We start from the raw sequence: 7,500 nt of genomic DNA, 5'->3' as shown, positions 1-7,500 counted from the left end.
GCCACTTCTAAGCCGCCGGGTCCATTGCGATTATTAATATTTAGAAACCTGTAATTAGGGCACTGCCGTGGAATGTCCCAGGAACCTTTTCTGTATATATCTGTGGAATAAGCTTTAATGTACGTAACTATTTACTTTAGTCTGTCACCCTTACACTCGGTGGATCCAAATTGAATCCTCATTTTTTGCAACTAAGTTGAACTAATTTAATATTTGGTTAAACGTCATGCTCCGTTTTGCTTGGTGGTCCAAATGAAGTCGCGGTTTTCGGTGTAACCATGATCCTAGAATGTTTTGTGTACCTGGTAAATGTTAGTAGAAATCAAGTTTACGTTTGTGGTCGTGTTATATCTCATGCGGTTATCGATATCTTTATAGAAATGGGCATTTTACTAGTTTAATAATGCCATGATGGTGGTCGAAGTGGTAGCAATGACGAACGGTACTCTAGTGGTGACGTTAGAAACGCTGGGAATCATGGTGTGGCGATGTTCATGAAAGATAGGGTGGTGACTGGCACATAGATTTATTAAAAGATATATGACACGAAGGTTAACAAATATAAGTAGCTTCATCGAAATTCTGCATATAAACACTGTATTGACGCATACAAGTTATCATTTTGCTGATATAATTTTTTTTATGTAAATTTCCAGTATCAAAACCCAATGTTCAGTATCTAATAGTGTCAGTTGTGCCGTATTTACGAGTGATTTGATTGACTCGTTGGTACAAGGATGAAAAGAGGGAATATTTTGTACTTACATGTTTCTTTGTGTTTTAGTATTTCACAGCGATTAAGGCAGTGTATTAAGTGTGCCTCACATTTGAGATTACACCTTTGGGAGAGAGCGAAGATTAACGAACTATTGAGATGTTGCTGTATGTACCAGATGTTTCACTGACGGTAGTGAATTTATGATAGGAATTCATCATGATTACAACATGTTTATTAATGTTTACAGTTAGCTTATTTGAATGGACTCAACGTGTGTCTATGGTGAGAGAGAGAGAGAGAGAGAGAGAGAGAGAGAGAGAGAGAGAGAGAGAGAGAGAGAGAGAGAGAGAGAGAGAGAGAGAGAGAGAGAGAGAGAGAGAGAGAGAGAGAGAGATGGAGAGAGAGAGAGAGAGAGAGAGAGAGAGAGAGAGAGAGAGAGAGAGAGAGGGAGGGAGGGAGGGAGGGAGAGAGAGAGAGAGATAGGGAGAGAGAGAGAGAGAGGGAGAGGGAGAGGGAGAGAGAGAGAGAGAGAGAGAGAGAGAGAGAGAGAGAGAGAGAGAGAGAGAGAGAGAGAGAGAGAGAGAGAGAGAGAGAGAGAGAGGGAGAGGGAGAGAGAGAGAGAGAGAGAGAGAGAGAAGGACAGATACAAACAGACAACAAATAGACAGACATAGAGTGGGTTAATGGAAGGGTTTGGCAATATCGAAACAGACTAAGAGCGGTCGTAGAGAGGGAGGCAAAAGTGGTGGGCGATGGTTTGCGACTGAGTGAACAGTTCAGTAAACAACAAGAAATTGCCCATGAGATCGAACAAAATGTTAGCTTCATCGACAAAGAAATTAGTAAGGTAAATATTTCGATAAAATTCGAAAATAAATAATAAACCCTAACATTGATAAATGAGTGTATGTTTTAATTAAAAACAATGTACAGTGTTACACTAGAAGGAACGGACATAGAGTAGGAGAGGGGATGAAAAATTGAGCACGAAAATGTCATATACAATGGAGGAACGAAACTTCTGAGGGTAAAAGTACACACAAACATAGGTATATTAGGTACACTGGAGTTTTTTTTAATGTATCCCTCTTCTGGTAGCGTAGCAATGTAGGCACAGCTAGTGGTGAGTGTGCGAGCGACCGAACTCACTGTGCAAGTTGCTTGATGTGTGGTGTTGTGGACCTTTAAAGTTGATCCTTAATTTGTGGGTTTATGCAGTAATGACAGGAACATAAATATGGTGTATTTTTGACGTATGGCTTAAATTGCCAGGTTGATGTAAATTAAAGGACGTCCGAAACAGCTGCGTTTGCAATAAGCAGCTGTATGCAGTGTTAGCACAAGTTCCGACCTGCTGTTCGTATGTCATGCAACAGTTAAAAAAAAAAAAAAAAAAAAAAAAAAAACATGACAGCAACGGCATATATACGTAAGTATTTCATGTCTGATTGATTTTTTTTTTTTTTTTTTTTTTTTTTTTTTTTTTTCTTTTTTTACAATATAACGAATCAATAAAATATAACGCATTGTATAAAATGGCCTTTCTACTGCTCTCTCTCTCTCTCTCTCTCTCTCTCTCTCTCTCTCTCTCTCTCTCTCTCTCTCTCTCTGTATATATATATATATATATATATATATATGTGTGTGTGTATACATATGTATATATATATATATATATATATATATATATATATATCGATCTCTTTCTCTTTTATCTCTTTCTTCCACTTTCTTGTTCTGTAATCGACAAAACCGTCGTTTGATGTCAAAGGGAAATATTCTAACTTTGTGATCTGAAGTTCGGGTACGATTATTGAAAAAAAAAAAACGGAAATGTTTGTATGTCGTATGATCATAATATTTGATATATGTATTTTCATATCTTGTAATCCAATCCTCTGTAGTTTAATCATGTTACATTTTAGATTTAAAAAATATATATCTATATATATTATATATATGTATATATATATATATATATATGTATATATATATATATATATATATATATATATATATATATATATATGGTGATTAAAAGATTCATCCTTGTTTCTAGTTTAAAATAATTTTGAAAGAGCTGGCTAAACAAAGGTCATTTTTTAATTCAGATAATCAGTTACTCTGTCCCTTTATTAATCAATCAATACTAAGCAAGCAAATCATCAGCCAACATCTTTATGTCCATACGTAGAGCGAGGGGTAGGGGCCACGCTGACCGTGACTGCGGCTATTAGAGAAGGTCGAAATTAGTCGACCCGAGTGCACTTGTGTGTATGCACGTACACATATATTCATGCAAACATATGTAATAGGTAACCACACGCAAACATGCCAACAGTAATTCTTAAGTTAAAGACTGTAGCTGTTAATCGATGCCGTCCATTTAAAAAATATTTACATTTGATTATTATAATTGCCAAAGGCTTCCTCGAGATAGACAATTTAACAACACCATACCAGTTGCTAAATCCATCGATTCAGAATGTTTGATTTTCCCCTTTTTTAGCATATATATTTACTTGATATATCGATTAATATAAAGAAAACCTCTCACGTCAACACAGTGTGACACCGCACAGACCCTTAAGCGAAGGCACAGGAAAGCCGATTTTCCAGCGAGAGCAAGAGGCACACCTCGGTAAACACACATCCTCGCCGGCATCTCTTCATTGCTCGGAAAACGTCCCCGAGGATATCATTAGCAGCTTCAATGAGCGAGGGGGAAGGCAGAAAATGGGAAAGCAGGATCCGAAAATCAAAGGCGTTTTCCTTCTCATTCGAAAACTCCGTACGCCAGACGAGGAGGAGAAGCCCCGTTAGAGAGATCCAGCATTTGATGTCAAGGGGGGAAGCCAGACCTCAAAAGAGCGAGCCAATTTACGCCGAGAGAAATCAGAAAGGAAATTTAGGTAGTAACAGAGCGAGTAGGAATAGCCGAAGGGGAGAGAGGGAGAGAGAGGGAGAGAGAGGGAGAGTATGAGAGACGGAGAGGGAGAGGGAGTATGAGAGACGTAGCTAAACCTTGGAATCGAAGTCTTTAAAGGAGGACAAACGGCACTTGATCCGTTTTCCACAAAATAATTCAGGAAACATCCTTACCGGCTGAGGAGGACGCCAGAGTGGCTTGTCATGGGCGATGTTTTTCCACCGAAACTGGTCTTCAGCCGAGAAATGATTGTGTCGCCGTCCATACGTTCCCAAGCGATGTAAGTGCGGGTTGTGAGAATGAAGTGAGTTATGATAATAATGTGAGTTGTGAGTGCTATGTTGTGATGCAATTGCATACGGATTATGATGCCAGTATTATCGTACGTATATTGTGATAATTATGTGATCATATTATACACACTGTCTTTTGTGTGATATGTTATACCATGTGATATATAGAAGGTTATGTTTAGTTTATATTGCTGTGTAGCATATCACCTATGTCAAAGAGCGAGATTCTCTGTACGATTTATAGAGTACAACATTTTATTTTGTCTCTGTAGTCACACGTCCAGCAGTAACGCTCTCAGACGGAGACTGGCGTGTGGGGGCAGAGGAACATGAAGAATTCTGTTTTAATTTTTTCAGAGCTGATCTCAATGTAAGCGTTTCAGGGGAACACCCACGTATATAGAGTAGTTTTCATCGGCGTTTTCTTCACCCTCAAGCTAGAGAAACATCAAGCAAACATAGAAGACGAACAGTAAGGAACGTTTTTTTTTTTTTTTTTTTTTTTCCAGGCATCCTCAGCTGTTTCTCGGTTTTACCATTCCAGCCAGGTATCTTTATCTCATATTTTTATTATTTATTTTCATATATTTTCATATGTCCATCTCCTCTTGGCTTTAATTCTAATACCTGTGTAATCAAGACCGACTAATCCAGTGGCATATTTGCCATTTTACACAAAGCCATTGATATTCTCGGGCAGCGCTCTTCAGAAGCCGCAGATAAAACGACGGAATATTGTAACAGTGTCATTGACCTGTAATATTGTTAAGTGAGTCGAAGACAACTTTTTGTTATTATTTTATTGTGATGATTTTGTGTTTAACCGGCTAATCAGTCTTACAAGGCAATGTATATATAAATATACATATATAAACTAATAAATATATATATATATATATATATATATATATATATACATTTATACATACATACATACATACATACATACATACATACATACATACATACATAACTATGTATGCATATATATATATATATATATATATATATATATATATATATATATATATATAAACTGTTCTATTAATAAGTATTATAAATGCTGTTTTATTTCTTTTTATTACAAAAAGTTGTGCCCAGGCTCCTTTCTAACAATCATTTCTAGCTGGTTTACTTATGACTAAAATGAGTAGAATTTAAAGGAAACCGGGAAAGCCAGTGGCAAGAACGTTCGGTCCACTTCATCTTAATAAGTTTGATTTCACTTTTCATAAGGATTTTATTCCACAAGTAGTTCTTTCATGTTATGTATTTATTATGTCGAGCTTGCATATCACTCTTGAACCGTGCCCTCGGAGTGCTCTTGCCCCTCGACCCGCCTCCGCACCAGCAGTCCCAATCAAGGGCGTGAGAAGCGCTCCGGCAGTTGGCTCCTTCAGGCCGCTCCTCCACTCATGCTTAGGGGTGTGTTCACTGAAACATGCGTTTAGGGAGGGATAATTATTGGCTTTTTAGAGACGACATTTTTATATATGGTGCAACGTAATCATAGGCTGTGTGCTTATTATAAAGTCGAATTGTATTTAAGTTGTTTTATAAATATTTGTCCCATTGTACGTTTTATATTTAATGTAAGCGTTTCAGGGGAACACCCACGTATATAGAGTATGCCTTCCCTGGTTTGCCTTTAGTTATATATTTGTGTACAGAGGACTGTATGTGTCGCGTGCAAGTATGCACAGACACAGAGGGAGGGGGAGATAGAGAGAAAGAGAAAGGAAGAGGGGGGGGGGGAGGGGGCTTCACACACACACACACACACACACACACACACACACACACACACACACACACACACACACATACACACACATTCACGCACGCACGCACACACACACACACACCCACACACACATACACACACACACATACACGCACGCACGCACACACACACACACACACAAACACACATATATTATTTGTGCGTGTGTGGGCAGTATGAATGTGTATATATATATATATATATATATATATATATATATATATATATATATATTGTATATGCGTGTATGTCTATATACATATAACTATTTCGGAAAAGCCAGCCAAAATGTTTTTTAGAATATATTCCTTTTGTCTAGCCATCCTTTTCCCCGGGTCCATTTTAAACGAATTTCCTCGTTTGCACTGAAATGATATCGAGATCAAACAGTGATTTTGCAAAGCCTTTTGTTGCCTATTTCCCGAAAGCAAAATGTGAATGGCGTGAAAGCGAGATCATCAAATTAATAGAACCAATAAAAGACTAAAAACTGAATCGCTGGTAAAATGATACGATGGTCAAAGTTCCTTTTTTCATTACAATTCCGTTTTTTTTTTTTTTTCTTCTTCTTCAATTGCGGTCAATGCCATTATCATTATTTTCAAACAATCTGTAATCATGATAATCTCTAGTATTGCCATCGTCGTAAATGTTATCATCTTCATTTTTGTATCTATTCTCATTATCATAATTCACCACCATCTTTATAATTATCAAGGCGGTTTTTCTTATTATGAATTTCAACCTTCATCTATCATTATTGCTTACAATTAAACATTATTATCGTTATTATCAGTATTGTTATTATTATTATTAATATTATTATTATTATTATTATTATTATTATTATTATTATTATTATTATTATTATTATTATTATTATTGTTATTATCATTATTATCATTATTATTATTATTATTATTATTATTATTATTATCATTATTATTACTAGTATCGCTACTATTATCATCATTCCCATCACCATCAGTATTATAAACAGCATTATAATCATTATTATTACTACTAACATCATCGTTATCATTATTACCATTCGCATTGCTGCTAGTATTTCTATTACTGTTTATTGTTGTTGTTATTATTATATTATTATTATTATTATTGTTATTAATATTATCATTATTAATCATATAGTTTTAATTATTATTATTATCATTGTTATTATCATTATCATCATAATAATTTTTTGTTAATATCATTATTATTATTATTATCATTTTTATTATTCTTGTTATTATTATTATTATTATCATTATTACTACTATTATTATCATTACTTTCATTATTATTATTATTATTATTATTATTATTATTATTATTATTACTACTACTATTACTATTATCATTAGTATTACTTTTGTTATTGTTATCATTAATATCATCATTATTTTTTTGTTATTATTATTATCATTATTATTATCATTATTGTTGTTGTTGTTGTTATTGTTTTTCATATAATTGTTATTATCCTTGTTATTTTTTCACTATTATGATAATTATCTTTATCATCACCTTTATTACTATCATTATTATTATTATAATTAATAGTAGTAGTAGTAGCAGTAGTATAGTCCTTATTATCATTATTGTTATTCCTATTATAATCATTATTATCATTACTATTATCATCATTATTATTATTACCGTTATTATCATTATCATTGTTATCATCATTATAATAATAATTATCATCATTATTATCACTACTACTACAACAACAACTACTACTACTGCTTTACCCACTATTTTTATTATTGTT

This window comes from Penaeus chinensis, chromosome 41 (assembly GCF_019202785.1).
Source record: "Penaeus chinensis breed Huanghai No. 1 chromosome 41, ASM1920278v2, whole genome shotgun sequence".
Classification (NCBI taxonomy): domain Eukaryota; kingdom Metazoa; phylum Arthropoda; class Malacostraca; order Decapoda; family Penaeidae; genus Penaeus; species Penaeus chinensis.
Note: the sequence above shows the minus strand (reverse complement) of the source record.